The 12,109-nt window shown below is 34.9% G+C and overlaps 1 protein-coding gene across 14 annotated transcripts in view; it reads left to right on the top strand.

Moving 5' to 3' along the window:
- The window catches only part of CTNNA3 (catenin alpha 3), a 1,677,393-nt gene that overhangs the window by 578,614 nt on the left and 1,086,670 nt on the right, over positions 1–12,109 (top strand). The gene's annotated exons all lie outside the window — the stretch shown is intronic.

Raw genomic sequence — 12,109 nt, forward strand, 5'->3', positions numbered from 1 at the left:
AGTGAATCAGTTATACATATACATATGTTCCCATATCTCCTCCCTCTTGCGTCTCCCTCCCTCCCACCCTCCCTATCCCACCCATCCAGGTGGTCACAAAGCACCAAAGTCTGCCTCTATTATCTTTCTTTAGCTGCTCTGTTTCCCCCTATCTCAGAAAAAAAAAAAAAATGAGGTAAACTTGATCAAGTAAATGGTAACAAGATTCACTCTACAGTGATTATATAAATGTATTCTGCATCTACTTAAAATTCAGAGTTCAGTTTCCAGTTGCATAAATTTAAGATATGGATCAATTCCACAAGGGTTTAGGCAGAAAATGAAAAGAAAAAAAATAAGACAAGAGAACCAAGTCAGTTAAAATATTTTAATTACACCCCAAATCAAAGGAAACTATGGAAAAGCCTGGGAAAGAAGAAATTTTTATGGAAGCTTATGATTTTAGATCTGGTATGAAATAAGACAATTATAAAATATCTATAATATACTGAAAAGGGTGGAAAATGAAGTTGTATTATCATAATTACCAGTTATAAATAAATCAGTTGTTCATTATTTCCATCCAAAGAACAAACTGACAACAACATCTATTCAGTGAGTGAATGATTCAGTTAATAGTTTTTCATGTCTCATTTCTGACACTTTTTGGGGAGATAAAAATACTGAAGTGATTGAAATACACTGTGCTGGAGTGACTTGGACATGATTTATTACTAAGTTACTCTTATTTATAAAAAAATTTTTAATTTTTTTTTCTCTGGAATGAAATAGCTCAAATGCTAGATGCTTCGGGGTTTGCTTTGGTAAGAACCTTACCATTTGGGAATTTCATAAGCAGTCACAGGTGAATAGTGTGGATATTTTTCACGTATTAAAAATTTATACCGGTATTCCTGAGGAGATTGGTGTGTTCTCTGGGTTACCAGAACTCTAGACAGAAGAAGGAATGTCCTTCAGTGGATTTCTTTTTGTCTTACTGTCCATTACAGTAACACATGTAAATACACCCCAGTGGATGACTTTGTATCACATAATGGTTTGGCAGAAATAATCTTATATTTTAATATATATATTTATTTTAGCAATTCTCATTAGCAAGCTTCTGGATCTTTCATAAATACACACATATAGTTACGTAAAGCCAAGTCATTGAATGTTCAAGGGATTCGTGGAAGTCCTAAAATCCAGCCACAAGCAAAGAGCTCCTTTTATGAAAAGTGTCAAAGGATCTTTTTAAAAGGGAAGCTTTGAGCCTTATCTGAATTTTTTAAAGCACTGGGATATTCAATTTATTGAAAAAAAGACTTACTTTGAAAACTAGGTTTGGTTGTCAGATCTGGAACTAAGTTAAAACAGAACCATATTGGTGCGCTAATAGAACTGCATAATATTGTATAATTGGAAAATTTATGTTGCAAGATAAATTAATATAAACTTTTCCTCTTCAAGTCTTATCACCCTTGCTCACTATGTGAGCACACATATGCAATAAGAAATTTAACAGAAATAATAAAATGTAGCCTTTCTAGTGATCACTAGCTTAAAATATTTAATTATGCAGATGTTTTAGTCCATAAATTGTCACAAGTCCTTTTGGAAGTAGATGGGGTGGGTACAAGCCTGAAAAGGAGTGGTAGAAATCATCAAAGCCTTTTATTTTAGCTAGCATTAAACCCTATGAACCTGGAATTTCCAGCCAGCAGATGGAGGTCTAATAGTATTTCTCACAGCCTCTCTGGAGACTGTCCAATTATTTGCCATAACCATTCCATCCTGCTCTTATTGCACTCAGGAATGTAAGTGTCAGTATTTCACACTAATTGTAACAGGGCCGCATAAAATGAAAAGCAACTTTTCTTTGTAAACCAACTGGAGTTTCTCAGGCTAGATTTTGCTGCTCTTTGATAGGAATTAAGGACAGTCATGAAACTTCAGAAACCCTAAAGGCTGTTGTAATTTTATAGTCATTAAAAAATTATACAAAATTTTAAAAATGGGAAAAAATTATACATCCTACATATGTAACATTTCAAAGATAATATCCAACGTACTCATACTAAGAATATTTTAGGTATTTAATATAGTAGATAGTTCCAGTCTAATGAACTCAGGTTTACGGGCTCATTTACTATAATATAGCATGGGCCACACTATAGATGACTATCTAGAGTAAAAATTTATATGTAATTTATTTTTGAAAAAGATTATTTGAATATAATATACATTTCATTTCCACATATAGGATTGTCATGGCTGCCCTTGCCATACTGCACACTCTTCATAATCCACAAGAATATTTTAGGAGACCACTAAGAAACAAGTTCTTTGGCATCCACTAAAATAGCATTCTTCATGATGAGCTCTCTTCATGTTAATATTGTTATATTCTGGAATTCTAATATTAAAATATATTCATTTTTGTAAGTGGGAAGATCAGAAAACTGTGCCTTGAACTAGTTACTGAATTCACTTCAACTCTTTTGCCTCAGCTTAATGTAAGTTGCATTCTTGAGAATTTAATAAGAAATTGCCTTAAGCACCAAACAGTGAAATCCTTTGGGAATAATGGTAGTCTCATAAAGAGAGGAGTTTGTTAAGGGAAAAACATATTTAAAGAAATGAAAAGTTAATGATATTGAGCAGCTACCAGAGCAACAGTGCTCATTGCTGTATCGGATGAACTGACCACTTTACTAATATTTTTCACTTTCTAAAAGAATTGTTTGATAGAATAGAATAGAAAAGACCCTATTTATAACCTAATTCTCATTCACTTTAATATCAGTCATGTCATAACCAGTAAGTGGTGAACATTTAAATTGCACAGGCAAATATACCTCTTCTACATTTTTTCACATATTCCTGAGGTTAGAACTGCAATATAGCCTTTTTGACACACACACACTGGATTTGCATGGGGCATGTTAAAACAAAGCAAAATAAAAACATCTGACAATCCATTACACTTACTTACTTATTATTTAACAAAATTCATATGTCCTGAATTTACAATGAAATGGCTAAATTGAATACTTTTGATTGAAGGATTAAATTTAGAAGATTGTGGAAGGGGAAAATTTTTAAAAATCTTCTTTAGTATTTATACATGGAAAGAAACGGAGTAGCTAACTATCTGAGGAAAATACTAGACTCAGAAACTATCAGAGTTCTAGATTTCTAGAAGGTAATACTCATAAACATCTAAAATACCTCCCAACTTTCATTAGGAGTGGGGAGTGGATCCTGCAGGACAGGTATGAGTTGTGTGACTGGCAAACTTGAGAATACAGAGTCTCAAATGGCATTTACTTTGAGGACTTTTCAGATTTTCTTCCAGCAAAATTAATCATTCTTTCTCCATCAATCCTATAGCATCATGCATATACTTCATTTTTAGAAATATCACACTGAATTGCAATTATTTATTCACTTTTAAGCATTTGGTCACTTTATCACCTATCTTAGTCCTTACATGTTACAGTAAAAGCTGAATAAATACTTATTTGATTGAATTGAATTAAAAATGCCAAAGTAATTGATATAATATAAAGGATAATCCCTATAGAAAAGAACAGGCACTCAGAATAAATACCTGTGAATGAAAATTTATAACTATCAAGTGGCCACAGAGATAGCTGCAAGTTAATAGTCCAAATGATAAGCAAAATTTGATAGAGAATGTTTCTCAACCTCATTTGCACTTTTTAAATATAACAACTTTATTGACAGTTGTCTGTACTTTTTTTTTTAAGATGTTGGGGGTAGGAGTTTATTAATTCATTAGTTTATTTTTGCTGTGTTGGATCTTCGTTTCTGTGCGAGGGCTTTCTGTAGTTGTGGCAAGCGGGGGCCACTCTTCATCGCGGTGCGCGGGCCTCTTGCTATCGCGGCCTCTCGTTGCGGAGCACGAGCTCCAGACGTGCAGGCTCAGTAGTTGTGGTTCACGGGCCCAGTTGCTCCACAGCATGTGGGATCCTCCCAGACCAGGGCTCGAACCCATGTCCCCTGCATTAGCAGGCAGATTCTCAACCGCTGCACCACCAGGGAAGCCCTGTCTGTACTTTTAAGGCAGAAATAATTCTGCTTATTTTGTTAAATTTTGATGTGTTCATGAAATATTTTACTGTAGTGAATATTAATATTGAGTAAATGTGAATTCTATTAGTGGGTCTGTTTTCTGTTACCAAAGTGATTTTGATCATGACCTTTAATCATATTCTACTTTAGTTTCTTTATTTGTGAAATGGAGCAATCAAAAGTAAAAGTTGTGTTTACTTTTTGGAATAAAAATTATGGTTAATATTTACCAAGGTTAACATAAAGACTGAAGAGGTTGTAAAAAGAAAAAGTCAGTCAATTGGTAGGCCATTTTTTCACCTGATGCCGAACAGTAATTTGACTGAGGATGTTATAATTATTAGCTTCTAAGAAATTATTTGATTTAATTCACATAATTATTTTAAATTAATAAAGTGGTCTGAATCAGTCTTCAAAATGCGTTATGAACATTTTAATGAAACAGATATAACATTTCCCACAAAGGATTAATACTATTTAACACCTCCCCGCCCCAAAGAAAAATAAAATACAGTGAATAAATAGCAATATAAAGAGAAATAGAGTTGAGGAAAAGTTGGGAAATACTTACGTCCATCTAGAAAGGCCACAAGTTTGCTGTGGCCAGAGTAAAATTTGGGTCCGAACTTTTAGGCAATCAGGACAAAAATTGAGTTTGGTGTTTCTATGCCAGACAAGCACGACTCTAACAAATACTATTGGAGTAACAAATGTACATAAATAAAAACACAGTGTTCTTTCTTCACTTCCCTCTCTTCATTTTACCCATCTGAATGCTGTTAGTCTTACATTCTATATTTCTATCTCAGTTCTCACTTTTGCCCAGAATTATCCCCAACAACTCTGCTAACTTTGATTTCATCTTCTGATTGCCGTCTGCACTTACAGGTATTCAATTTAACTTGATTTTTTTTTCTTAATATGAATGCCTTTCCTCTTTGCTGAGACTATAAGTCCCTTGAGAACGAGGACTATATCGTATACTTTTTTATATCTCTCGAAGATTCTTGCTTTCCACTTGACATATATTGGTTATCTAATAAACACATCCATTATATTGATGTCTTCAGTTGTAGCCTTAAGTGAATAGAGTTTTAAGTATTTGGCTTATGAAGCCGACTTTAAATGGGCAGTTGGTAGGGGTCAGTTTGTCTGTATATCATCTGAATTTTAATTCTTGTTCCACAATTTAGAAGCTGTATGTTATCAATACATAGTCACTTTGATCATCATTTTCCTTATCTTCTTAAGGGATAACAATAGTACTTACTTTATAGGGTTATTATTAATCCTGTTAACCATATTAATGAGTATTAAATGAATTAATACAAGTAAAATGTTTAGAAAAGTAAACATTAAGTGTTAATTATTATCATTTTGTTTTAAAGTGCTTAGTACTAAGTCATTATTTCTGGAAATAATTAAACTCTGGTGGCAATTATAGAGCACAGTCAATTGTCTGCCCTCAGAAAGTGAAAGTATATGACAATAAAACTGTGTCATCATTGTAGAGAATTATGTTTATATTCAGAGTAGCTTGAAGGCATATACTTATCTGAAATCTATATTTGATTATTAAATTTAAAAGAAGTGACCCCAAACTACATGTTTTATATTACTTAAAGTATTTATCTGTTAAAAGACACTTCTTCCTATCCCTTTATGGTAGTACCAAGGTGTCATATTAGTTCACACATTTTTGTTCCATAACTGGAATCAAATGCAAGGAAAACATTAATAAGGGCTACTACCCCAGCCTTATGTTATTCTTCCAGAAAATGATGAAGTAGGACAAGGGTTCATTGTGAAACAGGCATGTCTAAAATCCAACAATGGTTCAAGAAACTCAAGTTTGGAGTTTGTTAAGGAAGAACTGGCAAAGAGTTTTGAAGGATGTCCAGTACACTGATCTTAAGATTTCATCAAATCCAAAGGTGAAAAACTGTCCACCTCACAAAGATCTCAGGTTTTTCTCCAGATAGCTGAAGTTCAGAGATATTCAGTGTCTTTCCTTAGACCTCTTTGTTATAAATGTAGTCACAGTAGAGCTGGGATGGGTCTCTAGCCTCTTGTCTCAAGGCAATAATTTCCTTATTTTATAAATGAATATAAAATAACACCCATAGATAATGAATATTACAAGTGTCTTGGTCAAGAACTGCTAGAGAGGACTTTAGAAACCATATTTCCAGCTTCCGACTGCGGTGGACATGCTATTCCAGTAATTGCGTTATAGTAGAGCAGAACGAATAGGGTTGATCCAGTCTTTCACCATGTTTTCATCAGACTGTTTAGGACATTGTCTTTATGTATCTGTAATTGAAAGCAAATATATCATTGATGTAAAACAGTAAGCACAGATGGAGTATATTTAAAACACAGTTCATTTCTCAACATCAGAATCTGACTAGGTATTTATGAATTAATGTAATTACTCATGGTTAAAAGCAGCTTATATTTGGGCTATTTCAAAATGGATCTTGAAAAGAGCATTTGGTATTTAGTTTGAATCTTTTATTCTGACTTCGCAGTTTTTCTCTGGAGAAATAATAGTGATAGTTAAAGTATTTTTTATCCTTAGTATTTTCTCTTTCAGTAGAATTAATTCTGTCTATCTATTTAATATGTATTGCCATCACAAATATCTGCTTGTTTTTATGTCCCTAATGTCAATATTGGTTTTTACTGATGACATTTGATGACATAAATGTTATTGTAAATTTTAATTATTAGTCTTAAATTTTAAAATTACTTGCAGGCTATCTAATGAGAATAAATCACATTTCTTTTACCTACCTCTCGGTATATGTAGTATTTTTTGTCTTCTTCATTGTCCTTTATCACATCTTCAACCCAGATACAAGGAGCAACTTTGTTGTTCCAAATCAGAATTACTTTAGATATTTCAGTTATAATTTCTGTATGGTGGTCGTGGTGCCAGGATGAACAGATGTAATGATATTAGATTCAGGATGCTAGAGCTTCTTTCTTTGCTGGATTTATTAATTGTTTTAAATTTATAGCATATAGTTTTATCACAGTTGTAGTAGTGGCAATTTTTAGTAGAATTTTGACTTACAGAGTATTTTACTGGCTCTTGAATCCCATGTGGATTATTAAAAACTGTTTTTTACATGGATGTTACATATTCAGATAGTGTGATGGAGTAAAATGATAATGTAACTTCCCAATTATATTACCTTGGGCTTGTGCAAGTTCAGGGAGAAATAGGAGAGACTGTTAGTCCTGTGGTTTAATAAAATGCTCCTAGAGACACTAATGGAATCAACAGTAACCACTATTTTTGTTGTTGTTGTTTGTTTTGTTTTTTTTGCGGTACGCGGGCCTCTCACTGTTGTGGCCTCTCCCGTTGCGGAGCACAGGCTCCGGATGCGCAGGCTCAACGGCCATGGCTTATGGGCCCAGGTGCTCCGGGGCATGTGGGATCCTCCCAGACCGGGGCACGAACCCATGTCCCCTGCATCGGCAGGCGGACTCTCAACCACTGCACCACCAGGGAAGCCCAGTAACCACTATTTAATAATCATTTGTTAATAGCTGAAACTAAGGAAGATTTATTTGATGATGTGAATTTAAAAATAAATGTAAAAAAAATTATTTGGCCACCTGCACATAATGATAAAAACATTTGTATTACCTTCACAAGGAAAATTATATTTATTTTTAATTTAAACTATATATTATTGAATATGTTCTGAGTAACAGGACAAGCAGAATGTACATTGTTATAGAGGTTATCTTCCTGCCTCCTTTATGTAACATGCTCCTAGATCCCATATCATTTGTGTAAGTAATGATACTTCTACAAAAAATATCCCCACATAAAATCATCAAAGGAAATATTCTGCAACCTAAGCCATGTCATTGCCAGTCAACATTTTCTGACTGTAGATGATTGGTCTTTTTTCACATTGTCATTGCACTCGTTACTTTATTGACTGTCTATATAGTTTTTGCTTCAATTGACAACCTTCCCTCCATCTTTGGCCAGTTGAAGTTTATATTATGGATATCTACTTATCATGTTTTTGTCATAAGTTTATAATATGCTAGAAAAATTGGAAATGAAAATAAAACATGAGTATTTATTTATTTTTGCGGTATGCGGGCCTCTCCCATCATGGAGCACAGGCTCCGGATGTGCAGGCTCAGCAGCCATGGCTCACGGGCCCAGCCGCTCCGCAGCATGTGGGATCTTCCCGGACTGGGGCACGAACCTGTGTCCCCTGCATCGGCAGGCGGACTCTCAACCACTGCGCCACCAGGGAAGCCCTAGGAGAATTTATTATTTGAAGGATTTTTTCTTTCAAATGTTCATGCTTTTTAGGAAACAATGTATAAAACTTCAAGAAAATAACAGATATTTCTTTCCATTAAGTTGTGGACTTGGGATATTGAAGGAAATCTCTACACAGTGTGAAATAGCTTATGTAATTTTTCTGTTTAGGAATAGGAAAGTACATTCTTTTCCTCCTGTCTCCACACCCCTTATTAAAATATATGAGCCTAATTATATTGATTGTGGTCTTTGTTAACATTTGAAAATGTGCTATTGGGTGGTAGGAGCACATCCTTAGAGTCAGGAGCACTGGATTTGAATCCCCAACTCTACTATATAAGCCTTGGCAAATTATTCAGCTACCATGATTCTTATTTTCCTTTTTTTAAAATGGTGGTTATACCTGTTTCCTAAGATGGTTTGAGAATGAAATGAGGACAACACAATGCCTGTTACATCATAAATTAGTCCTTCTTCTCTCCCCACCTCCAGCTTTTCAACAGTTATATTATTATCCATGAAAGCAAGTAATAAGTGAATAACCCAGCTGATTTAAGATAGTTTTCAGAGATTTCTGTTGAAAGAGCTAGTGGGGAGCAAAATCTATAAATAACAGTTTATCAGGAAAACCTGACCATTTTATGTATAGTTGTCCCTTGTTGCACATTCTCCTAATCAAGAAAAATGTTCATCCAGGCTTAGCAAACTAGATTCACATTGGAATAGGAAAGCACAAGAAGAATTTTAGACTAGAATAAAAAACAATTGAATGGCTTGGCAAAAGTAAATTCATCTGAATAATATTTTGCAAAATTTAGCATGCCTTAGAGATTAGGTCCAGAGATTCTGACTCAGTAAATCTAGTATGGATCCAAGGGATTTGGGTTCATTTTGATTTCTTAATAGTAGCTTTGACACTATGATAGGTGACAATAGTTTAAACCAATAACTAGAAAAAATGTAACTTGTCAACTTTATCCATTCGTATTATTTTAATAGTATTTTTTGTATTAGTCCAGATAAATAACTTCCCTAACTGAAACTGACTGAAAATGATCACTCTAGTGTCTATAGACCTGCTCAAAACTAGAGAGTCCTTTCTTTTATACAGTCTGAGGTAAAGACTGCACCATAGAACCTTTAAGGCCGTGTGCTGCATTATGCAACACAAGATATGTGTAAATCAGTTTACAAAAGATAAATTAGTGAGTGGTGTTTCAGATGAGAAAACAAGAAGGATTTACTTCAAGGATCCTTTATCATATAGTCCCTTAATGTATTTGAAATATTACTTGATTTATACAAAATAAAATTTCACTTAATTTTTTGGGAAGATATATATCATATAAAAGAAAATCTATAAATAGATGGGAGAAAGGAGGAAGAAATTCAAGAGTTCTCTAAGTCCTACATGGCTGAGGCACTCTTTTGCTTTAAGGTCACTGTCTTTAATAGAAAGGTAAATAATCAACTGTGGACTTTTTTAAACACCAATTTTACCCTAACTTAAAAATGTTACATATAAGCCTCTTATCTCATAATAAAATCATTACGTAAGCCATGAGAGATCTTTACAAATAACCCATCACCGTTTGGTATATATTTTTTAAATTTTCAACTATTTCTTCCCCATTACACTTGATACTAAAATGAAGCACAATTGCTGATTGTCAGTCTACTCCACCCTTGTGGGTATGTCAGAGTTTTGAAAGCCTTGACCCTGGATCCTCTGCCTTTAGTACCTCTCTAGTTAGGGACAGCTGTGGTGAGTTGAGAAGGTAATAAAAGTAGTTGGAGGCTCTTACTTACTGCAAGACTAACATATCTGGATTTCTTACTGTATAATCAACCCATCTGGACCTTGGGACTTTTTATGTGTTATGAGGTGGTTATACCATTACCCTGACTGATAAACTGTTAAGAGCTATGCCACTGTAAGATGTTATTATGTCTACTCTAGAGATTTCTTATCCTTTTTCCTGAGGCTGAATATCTGCTGGTTCCGTTACTTTTTCCTTCATTGGCTACCGTCTACCCAGCAGAAAATCTACATCTGATTGTCTTTCTTCCAGCTTACTAATCATTCACATCAGGTACCTGTTTTCATGCTTGCAGTTTCTTTACTTCTTTTTTTTTTTTTTTTTTTTTTTTTTTTGCGGTACGTGGGCCTCTCACTGCTGTGGCCTCTCCCGTTGCAGAGCACAGGCTCCGGACGCGCAGGCTCAGCGGCCATGGCTCACGGGCCCAGCTGCTCCGCAGCATGTGGGATCTTCCCGGACCGGGGCACGAACCCGTGTCCCCTGCATCGGCAGGTGGACTCTCAACCACTGTGCCACCAGGGAAGCCCTTTACTTATTTTTAATGTTGAGTTTGAGAGATGATAACTGTCTTCCAGTCAGGAGCAGAGAAAAACATATATTCTTAATCTCATATACAGTGGTTTTATTTCAGAAAATATTTTTGAAAAAAAGATTCTATTTCTAAGCAGTTTGTGGAGTCATACTGATCTGATTTCAAGTCAGGATTATGTCATTTGTCTTGGATGTTAAATTTGGGCAAGTTCTCTTTCCTTCTAAAAATATAATTTATATTAAAATCTGTCTGATTTTGTGGTTTTGGGAGTAGGGATAGAGACTTGATAAAATGAGCTGATCAAAAATATTATTTGCTTATTAGCATATGTTTTTGCATCTGTACATCAGTTTGGATGAATTACATTTCATTTTTATTGGAAGGAGAATAGAGAAAATTATTCTCTATTAAGATAGATGTAAGAATTCATGGTTCAATAAGTACTTTTGCTGAAACAAAAAAGGAAAAAAATAAAATTACAAAGGTTTTTCCAATTAGCTCTGAATTGAATGTGTGTTCAGTTGAACATGTGTTAAACATATGTTCAGCCTCACACTGTGAATCTGTTTTATAACTCTATGCATAATCTCGATTTTGGTGATCTTTGTTTTTTTGTGTGTTTGGGGGTTTTTTTGTGCTTCTCAATTTTATTCTGGACCTTGGGGCCTATGTACATCCACTTCTTGGAAGCAACAGTTCTACTCATTTACACATGATGTGATTTGTTAAGAAATTTATGACTTGTTATACTTTCTGAATAAAGAGTTTTAATATGGGCTTCCCTGGTGGCGCAGTGGTTGAGAGTCCGCCTGCCGATGCAGGGGACACGGGTTCGTGCCCCGGTCCGGGAAGATCCCACATGCCGCGGAGCGGCTAGGCCCGTGAGCCATGGCCGCTGAGCCTGCGCATCTGAAGCCTGTGCTCCGCAACGGGAGAGGCCACAACAGCGAGAGGCCCGCGTACTGCAAAAAAAAAAAAAAAAAAAAAAAAAAGAGTTTTAATGTGAGAGCCCAGAGTAGCACACAGAAAGAGTCCATTTAGCCCATATATTATACAGATAGAGGAACTGAGTTAAATTGGGGATTACTAAACAACATGTCAAACATTTTTTCATTCTATTTACTATCTGGAAATTCTCTGGCCCTGATCAGAGAGGGAAGGCTTTTAGTATAGTGGAAAGACTAATAGGGTCTGAATTTTGAGAGTAGTTCAACTCCACCAATTATTAACCCTGTGTTCTTGGGCAAGTCTCAACTTCTTTGGTATTAATGTATCTTCATAGATTGGTTATGAAGGCAAAATGAGATAATTTATGTGGAATGTGGTTTGTAAACTTCAAAACACCGCATAAATGTGTTTGCTGTAGCTACCGCTGTTATT

The sequence above is a fragment of the Stenella coeruleoalba genome (assembly GCF_951394435.1).
Source record: "Stenella coeruleoalba genome assembly, chromosome: 16".
NCBI classification, from domain to species: Eukaryota; Metazoa; Chordata; class Mammalia; order Artiodactyla; family Delphinidae; genus Stenella; species Stenella coeruleoalba.